The following is a 10,000-nucleotide window of genomic DNA, read 5'->3' on the forward strand; positions in this document are numbered from 1 at the left end:
AGGGAGCCAAGCTTGTGGGATAGGAGACAGGCAAGCTAAAACTGTTGAATAGAGACCAACACCTACACAAGTAAACAAAGAAGGAGCGAAGGCAAGTCTGTCGAGTTTGGCATCGCTATGGGGCCTCGCTTAGCTCGAGGGGAGCAAGTATTGGCCGAGGCAAAGTGGGGAGGAGCTCAAAGGCCATGTGGAGCTCTGGGAGGAGCTTGATGGCCAGATGGGGGAGCACAAGGGGTCCCTACAAGGTGCTCTCAACACCATAGTAAGTAACCAAGAGGAGATGGTTGCCACCTTCAAGGCTCAAGTATGCAAAGGGGTTGGATAAGGTGGAAGCTCGTATTGGAGAAGAAGTATGGGAAGAGTAGGAGGACAGCAGCGAGGGAAGCCACTACCTCTTATGACTTGTCTAAAGGAGAGGCACTAAGGCATAAGCGTGATAAGAGGTGGTTCAAGCCTAGAGACAAGTGATTCCCATGTGATGAGCTACATTGGTTTAGGGATTGCCCCAGGAGGAAAGCTCTTAGTGCCCTATTGGAGGAAGAGGGCCAAGAGGAAGAGCCACCTTGCATGGAGTCCCTAATGCAGCATCGTGCCAGCAAGGCCGAGATAGGGGTCAAGGCCCTTAACTCTCAAAAGGGGTTGATGTGTACAAAAGTGTGCATCAATGGGAAGCCCACACAAGCGAAGGTAGATGCAGGAGCCACACACAACCTTGCCTTGATGGAGGAGGCAAAGGAACTCGGGCCATGGTTGTCCTAAGGCTATCAACTCCAAAGAATGCCCCATATATATTGTTGCTCGAGGGGTCGAGACAAACCTTCGGACTAAAGGAGTTCTCCAACACCATCCAGGGGCTAGGTGCTTACTTGCCCTTGGATGGGAGGGAAAGAAAAGGAGAATTTGGTAGCAAGCCATCCATGCCAAGAAGAGGAAGATGCAAACGAGAGAACAGAGCCAACCATACGACATTGTAGGAGGCACAAGTTATGTGACTACAGAAGAACCCTAATAGGCGTTACTCCTTACGGGAGGGAGGCTAATTTGGTTGCTGATCCAATCATCCAGAGACACAAACTATCTCCTTACGTGGAGTATTTAGTCAAGTGGAAGGGGCGACCAGAGAGCGAGACGAGATGGAAGACAACTGGCATGTCGAGACAGCTCATGAATAAAAGTACCACAAGAAGGTTGTGACGAGGGCGTCGTAGATTTAGGTGGGGGAGAGTGTCACGATCTTCCCAATATAGGCCCACGGGCCTAGCTCACCAATCCCATGGACTGAGGCCATTGGGTTATGTAAGGTCCAAGTTCTAGAGCTTTCTACAAAGGTGTGGTAACAATAGATATTTTATTGTAGATATTTGTAGAAGATATTCATAGGAGATATTTTGGGAGAGATTTCTAGAGCTCCGCTAAGGAGGTGGGAAGCTTCTATTTTCCTCCCCAACCGTTGGATGGAGGACATTCGTAAATATCTTAGCCATCCATTGTAACTTGGGGTAAGAGTTGCCTCATTTGGCAAAGGCACTCACCAAGGACCAACCAAGAGTGTTCAACCAAGCAAGTGAGTTCTCACGCCTTGTACTCAAGAGCTCTCTAGTGCAATACAAGTTCATTCTTCTCGAACTCACTCTTGTGTTCACTTCTTCTCTTCCCAAGTCCCTTAAGAAGGGTGGTTAGGCTGACTTTGTGCAAGTGGGAGTGCTAAGAGCCGGCGCAGTCTCTTAGAAATGTCTAAGGCCATAACAACGTGCTCTTGAATGGCCCAAGTGTGTGCCTACGCGTGCCCCCAAGTGTTGACTACATGTGCCCATGTGTGCACATTGAATGGACGCACAACACCTCAAGTGTTGACTACATGTGCACATTGAATGGCCCAAGTGTTGCCTAACTGTGCCCATGTATGCCCACAACTGTTGCCTCTGTGTGCACCCAAGTGTGCCTGTGCGTGCTCTTCAATGCCCCAAGTGTCGCCTTAAGTGTGCCTATACGTGCCCCCAAGTGTTGATTAAGTGTGCCTACGCGTGCACCCAAGTGTAGCCCAAGTGTCGCCTAATTGTGCTCTTGAATACCCCAAATGTTGCCTAAGTGTGCTCTTGAAAGCCGCAAGTGTGCACATATACGTGCCCATGACTATGCCTATGCCTATGCGTGCCCCCCTAAATATGCCTAAGTGCATATGAAGGCAATGCACAAGGCTGTAGTACCGTACGCACAGCCGCACCAGGTGCATGCATGGTGGCAGGCTGCAGCGCACTTGGCCAAAATCAAGGCCTTACCACACGGACGCTGTCGTGAGCACGAGTGCAAGCATGGCTGCCTACGTAGCACAAGGTTGCAGGCCATCACGCGCACGACTGTGGGCAAGGCTGCACTATCGCGCTCATGGATGCAAGCATGGCTGCACATGCCGCGTGCATGATGGCAGGCTGTCTTGCACATGGCTACACTACCAAGCGTGCAAGGTTACAGGCATGGCTGCACATGCCGCGCCCCTGGCTGCCCTACAACTTGCAAGGTTGCGTACGTTGCTGCACACCGCCCTCCAGGTCGCACGCATGGCTGCATATGCCATGCCCATCGCTGCCTCGTCATACTCCTGGTTTCGGGAGTTTCCGGATGTGCCACTCATGAGGTTGCCTGCACGGCTACACCGCCGCGCGAAAGGTTTCTTTGCGTCGTCGCACATGCATCGCGCATGGCTGCACTATGGTGCACAAGTTCGCGGGCATGGCCTCCCATGCGGCAATCATGATGGCTAGCATGGCCGCACATGCCACAGGCTTTTCAGCACATGGCGCGCGTAAGGTTGTAGGCATTGCTGCACTTCTATGCCCACATCCGTAGTCCTCTGTGCACATAGCCGCATGCACATGGCTCACACATGGGTGTCGTCGTGGTCCCTATGGCCCATGCAACAGAGGGTCCTTTGCGGCCTTTGGCTGCACACGAGGCACCGACTGCTACACACTTCAAGGCCATGGCAGCACAACATAGTTTGGGTCTTTAAATCATGTTGTGCAAAACATCCCTTTGGGTTAGAAAAGCCTTACAATTGTCTATTTGGCACTCAAGGTACAATCATTTTCACTTAAACCCCGCAATTCCATTTTTTTGGGTATTTTTCGTAATGCTTCAATTATAAAATATAAAAAATATCAAGATATGTTGGAATGGCCCAATATATTTTCAGAACATTCTATCAACCCTTGAAAGGCATCCAAAATTTAGTTTCCAGAAAAATACATTAAAATGAATTTTTTATAGCTTTTTTAATTTAATATGTTTTTTAATATTAAAATATTAATAAAAAACTAAATATTTATCAGAAAACTATGATTTTTATATGAAAATTTTTCCTTAATTTCATACCAAGTTTCATTTGATTTGGAGAATTGAAGCTCAAAAAATAGTCTGGTATATTTTTTGGGGGGGTCATGTCTCCTTCTGGAAAGGGGCAAAGATCATAAGAGATACTTGAGGGAGGGGGGTGCCACTCCCCAGGTGGTTTCCTAGGGGCTGTATAGTGGGGTAGCAGACAATGAGCAGGCATGGTTGGCAAACCCAAAAGACCCATGGCATGGGAAAAAAAAGTGAAATGGCACGTCGGTTTCGATGAGTTGGCCCTTGGTGTGCTCCGAGGCCTGCCACTACGAGCAGCTGGACGTGCATGGCTGCCTACCTTGCATGCCATGACCCCACAGCTACTGTCACATGTGCCAGTCGCAGCACAGAATGCCCAACGAAGGTGCATGTCCATGCGAATGGTCAGCCCTTCTATCTCACAACGTCGCCCCCTTCTGTCGCATAGCATTGCCTGCCACCGTGGGCTACTAGGCGCACATGGCTACCTGCCATGCGCTGCCATGCCCCCACTTCTACTACCACATGTGCCCGCCGATGCAAAGCATGCCCAATAAAGGCATGGCGTGTGAAAACATATACATGGTGCGTCCGTCCCGACGGTCATCCCCTATGCCGCACACATTTGCCTACCATTGTGTGTTGCTAAGCGCGTATGGCTGCCTGCCTTGCACTGTCATGCCTCCACATCTTCAACCACATGCGTCTGTCACCGTACAGCATGCCCAAGAGTGGCATGGCATGTGCAAAACACCCGCACGGTATGTTGGTTTTAAAGATTTGGCCCTTGGTGTGTGTTGCGCCTGCCACGGCATGCTGCTTGGCCCTCATGGTTGCCTAATATATACCGCTATGCCTCAACGGCTGTTGCCTCTTATGCTCGTAGCTACAAAGAAAGCCCAACAAAGGCTTGGCGTATATGTGAAAACAAGTACATGGCTCGTCTGTCCAGATGGTCAGCCCATCTGCCACACACCACTACCTGCAACCGTGTGCTGCTGGGTGCACATGGCTCCCTACTTTCCGCTGCATGCCCCCACAGTTGCTGTCACATGTGTCCATAGCTGCATAGCATTTTCAAGAGAGGCATGGCATTTGAAAACAAGTAAATGACCAAGGCATCCTGATGTCCAGCCCCTCTGCCACACACCGCTGCCTGCTACCCTGGGCTATTGGGTGCGTAAGGGTTCCTGCCTTGTGCTTTTGTGTCCCCACAGCTACTGCCAGATGCACCCCTAGTGGCATGGTATGTGAAAATCACCATCAAGTCACGTTGGTTCCGATGACTGCCTTTGATGTGTGCTGTGGCCTACCATGGCGTGTTGCTGGGATTGCGTGGCTCCCTGCATAGCTGCTGCCACATTCGTCGGTAGCCACACAACATGCCAAAGAGTTGCATGGCATGTGAAGGATAGCAATATGGCATGATGGTCCGAATGATTAGCCCCTTGTTTTGCACCTTGGCTGGCCAATGTGTGCTGGTGGGTTTGCATGGCTACCTGCACACTGCACCTACACCCTCACCGCAGCCTACTACCACTTTTGCTAGTTTTTGTAAGCATGCCTAAGAGAGTTATGGCATGTGAAAAACGTGGAAATGACGCATTGGCCCCATTGATTAATCCCATCTAGGTAACGTGGCAGTTTGACGTGCTTTGCTTCCAGCCATGTGCAGTTGTGTCAATGCCACTTTTTGCGAGCGTGGCCATAGTCATGCATTTCCACCCCTCTTTGCTCTTTGGATTGTCATCATATGTAGGTCATGGTGCAAGGGGTGGGCTGTTGTCTACATTGACATGCCCAATCATTGGTCAAGTCAATGGGCACAATAAATATTTGGTTGGTCCCCCCTCCCCATCCCATTGTTTTTTTTTTTAACTTACATTATCATGGATTTGTTACATGCAAGGGTTTTTTTTCGGTCGGTTTTGTGGCCTATGCTATTTGGAGAAGTGCGTTTCTAAGTCGTGCCTAGGTGTGGAGGTGTTTGCATGTCTTTTTGCGGCCAGTGTTATAATACGACATTAACGTGGCTCTCTGGAGAACATAGGTTGCAAGCTTGCAGGTGGAGGTAGATCATGAGTCCCTCCCCCTCCTTACTTTAAAAAAAAAAAATTCATTCTCATGGGTATGTTGCTTGCAAGAGTTGTGTCATGCTCGGTTTTGTGGCCTTTGCTATTTGGAGGGATGCATTTCTAAGTCATGCCCAGGTGCGAAGGTGTTTGCATGCCTCCTGCCGCAAGTGTTATAATGTGACATTAACGTGGGTCTTTGGAGAACATAGGTTTGCAAGCTTGCAGGTGGAGACAGATCACGAGTCCCTCCCCCTCCCCCCCCCCCCCTTTTGTTTTTAAAAAGAAAATTGCATTCTCGTGGGTTTGTTTCTTGCAAGAGTTTTCTCATGCTCGGTTTTTTGGCCTTATGGTATTTGGAGAAATGCGTTTCTAAATCGCGCCTAGGTGCAGAGGTGTTTGGATGCCTCCTATCGGAAGTGTTATAATACGACATTAACGTGGGTCTCTGATGAACATAGGTTGCAAGCTTGCAAGTGGAAACAAATCACAGGTCCCTTCCCCCCTCCCCTTGTTCTTTTAAAAAATTTGCATTATCAAAGGTTTGTTGCTTATAAGTGCTTTCTCATACTCGATCTTGTGGCCTTTGCTATTTGGCAAATCATGCTTCTAAGTCGCGCCTAGGTGCGGAGGAGTTTGCATGTCTCCTACTCAAGTGTTATAATACAATATTAACGTGGGTCTTTGGAGAACGTAGGTTGCAAGCTTGTAGGTGGAGATAGATCTCGAGTCCCTCGACCCTTGTTGATTGTCGAGGGTAGAATCCTTTATAGATGACTTAAATACGCAGTTAACCATTGGATGGAGGACGTTTGTATATATCTTAGCCATCCATTGTAACTTCGGGTGCCTACAAATAGGTGTTACCTCATTTGGCAAAGACACTCACTAAGGACCAACCAAGAGTGTTCAACCGAGCAAGTGAGTTCTCAAGCCTTGTACTAAAGAGCTCTCTAGTGCAATACAAGTTCATTCTTCTCAAACTCACTCTTGTGTTCACTTCTTCTCTTCCCAAGTCCCTTAAAGGGGGATGGTTAGGCTGACTTAGTGCTAGTGGGAGTGCTAAGAGCCAGTGCAGTCTCTTAGAAGGGTCTAAGGCCATGACAGTTGTGGTATCAGAGTGTCGGTTGTGAGGGAGCCAAGCTTGTGAGATAAAAGTCAGGTGAGCTAAAACTGTGGAATAGAGACCAACACCTACACAAGTAAGCAAAGAAGGTGGTTAATTTGGTTGTTGATCCAATCATCCAGAGACAAACTATCTCCTTACGTGGAGTATTTAGTCAAGTGGAAGGGGTGACCAGAGAGCGAGACAAGATGGGAGACAACTGGCATGCTGAGATGGCTTGTGAATAAAAATACCACAAGGAGGTTACGACGAGGGTGTCGTAGATTTAAGTTGGGGAGAGTGTCACGACCTGCCCAACATAGGCCCACGGGCCTAGCTCACCAAGCCCTTAGACTTAGGCCATTGGGCTAAGTAAGGTCCAAGTTCTAGAGTTTTCTACAAAGGTGTAGTAATAATAGATATTTTATTGTTGATATTTGTAGAAGATATTCATAGGAGATATTTTGGGAGAGATTTCTGGAGCTCCACTAAGGAGGTGGGAGGCTTCTAGTTTCCTCCCCAACCGTTGGATGGAGGACATTTGTAAATATCTTAACCATCCATTGTAGCTTGGGGTAGGTGGTGCCTCATTTGGCATAGGCACTCACCAAGGACCAACCAAGAATGTTCAACCAAGCAAGTGAGTTCTCAAGCCTTGTAATCAAGAGTTCTCTTAGTACAATACAAGTTCATTCTTCTCAAACTCACTCTTGTGTTCACTTCTTCCCTTCCCAAGTCCCTTAAGGAGGGTGGTTAGTCTGACTTAGTGCTAATGGAAGTGCTAAGTGCTGGCGTGGTTGCTTAGAAAGGTCTAAGGCCATGACAACGTGCTCTTAAATGGCCCAAGTGTGTGCCTATGCGTGCCCCAAGTGTTGACTACATATGCCCATGTGTGCACATTGAATGGCCGCATAACACCCCAAGTGTTGACTACATGTGCACATTGAATGGCCCAAGTGTTACCTAACTGTGCCCATGCATGCCCATAACTGTTGCCTAAGTTTGCACCCAAGTGTTCCTGTGTGTGCTCTTGAATGCCCCAAGTGTCTCCTTATGTGTGCCTATACGTACCCCCAAGTGTTGAATAAGTGTGTCTACGCGTGGACCCAAGTGTAGCCCAAGTGTCACCTAATTGTGCTCTTGAATGCAGCAAATGTTGCCTAAGGGTGCTCTTGAATGCCGCAAGTGTGCACATATATGTGCCCATGACCATGCCTACGCAAGCCCCCCTAAGAGTGCCTAAGTGCATATAAAGGCAGTGCATAAGGCAGCAACACCGCACGCATGGCCACACAAGGTGCATGCATGGTGGCAGGCTGCCGCGCACTTGGCAGCAATCAAGGCCTTACCGCATGGATGCTGTCACGCGCACGGGTGCAAGCATGCTGTGCTACCTCGCACAAGGTTACAGGCCAGCGAGCGCACGACTGCGGGTAAGGCTACACTATCGCGCGCATGGATGCTGGCATGGCTGCACATGTCGCATGCATGATGGCAGGTTGTCTTGCACACGGCTGCACTACCTAGCGCACATGTGGCTGGCATGGCCTAACAAGGTATAGGCTGCTCCTTGTATGGTAACATGCAAGGCTGTACCACACAGACATGGATGCTGGCTATCATGCATGCCTGCACCACCCCCACGAGGAAGGCAGCTGGCATGGCCGCACAAGGTGTAGGCATCGCTGCGAGCGAAGTTGCACTAGCGCAATGCTGCTGTCGTCGAGGCAGGCTACCGCGCATATGGATACGGGCGTGGCTGCAATACCGCACACATGGTTGCATGCCACCTCGCGCATGGCTGCTAGTAAGGCTCCACTATCGCGAGCATGGGTATAGGCTACCACGCGCACATAGCTGGGGGAAAGGGTGCACCACCACGCGTAAGGTGGCAGGCAACAATGCACATTGCTGTGGGCAAGGGTGCACAACCGCACACAACATGGCAGGCACGACCGACATAGCTACGGGTAATGGTGCAGGCTACGCATGCTGGGCTGCTGCCCGTGCCGCACTTCAACACAATTGGCTGTGACCTCAGCTACACATGCCCTACACAAGGTTACGCGTGTGGCCGCACATGCCGCGTGAAAGGTTACAAGCATGGCGCCCATGACACGCAGATGGCTGCATAGTCACGCCCAAGGTTACATTCCTCGCCGCACATGCTGCGGCTTGGCTGCACTAACGCATGCAAGGTTGCAGTCATGGCTGCACATGTCGTGCCCCTGGCTGCCCTACCACTCACAAGGTTGCGTGTATTGCTACACACCACCCTCCAGATTGCATGCATGGCTCATGTACCATGCCCATCGCTGCCTCACCATGCGCTTGGTTCGGGAGTTATCGGACATGCCGTGCATGAGGTTGCAGGCATGGCTACACCGCGCACAAGTTCACTGGCATGGCCTCCCATACGGCAATCATGATGGCTGGCATGGTCGCACATGGCGCGTGCAAGGTTGCAGGCATTGCTGCATTTCTATGCCCACGTCTGTAGTCCATCGTCCACATAGCCGCACACACATGGGTGCTGCCGTGGTCCCCATGGCCCATGCAATAGAGGCTCCTTTACTGCCTTTAGCTGCACATGAGGCACCGACTGCTGCACACGTCAAGGCCATGCCTGCACAACATAGTTTGGGTCTTTAAATCATGTTGTGCAAAACATCCCTTTGGGTAAGAAAAGCCTTGCAATTGGCTATTTGGCACTCAAAGTACAATCATTTTCACTTAAAGCCCGCATTTCCATTTTTTTGGGTATTTTTCATAATGTTTCAATCATAAAATATTAAAAAATATCAAAATAATTTGGAATGGTCCAATATCTTTTCAGAACATTCTATCAACCTTTGGAAGACATCCAATATTTAGTTTTCAAAAAAATACATTAAAATAGATTTTTCATAGTTTTTTGAATTTAATTATGTTTTTTAATATCAAAAAATTAATAAAAAAAAATAAATATTTATCAGAAAACTATGATTTTTATATGAAAATAATCTTTGGATTTTTCCTTAATTTCATACTAAGATTCATCTGATTTGGATATTTGAAGCTCAAAAAATAGTCTAATATATTTTTTGGTAGGGGTCATGTCTCATTCTAGAAAGGGGCAAAGAGCATAAGAGCTACCTTGAGGGAGAGGGGTGCCACTCTCCCCGGGTGGTTTCCAAGGGGCCGCACAGCGGGGTAGTAGACAATAAGCGGGCATGGTATGCAGACCCAAAAGACCCATGGCATGGGAAAAAAGTGAAATGGCACGTCGGTTTCGATGAGTCGGCCCTTGGTGTGTGCCGAGGCCTGCCATTGCCTGCGACTGGACACACATGGCTGCCTACCTTGCGTGCAATGACCCCACAGCTGTTGTCACGTGTGCCAGTCATGGCACAACAAGCCTAACAAAGGTGCAAGTCCTTGCAAATGGTAAGCCCTTCTGTCGCACAATGCCGCCCCCTTC

Source organism: Macadamia integrifolia, unplaced genomic scaffold, assembly GCF_013358625.1.
Source record: "Macadamia integrifolia cultivar HAES 741 unplaced genomic scaffold, SCU_Mint_v3 scaffold_130A, whole genome shotgun sequence".
Lineage (NCBI taxonomy): Eukaryota > Viridiplantae > Streptophyta > Magnoliopsida > Proteales > Proteaceae > Macadamia > Macadamia integrifolia.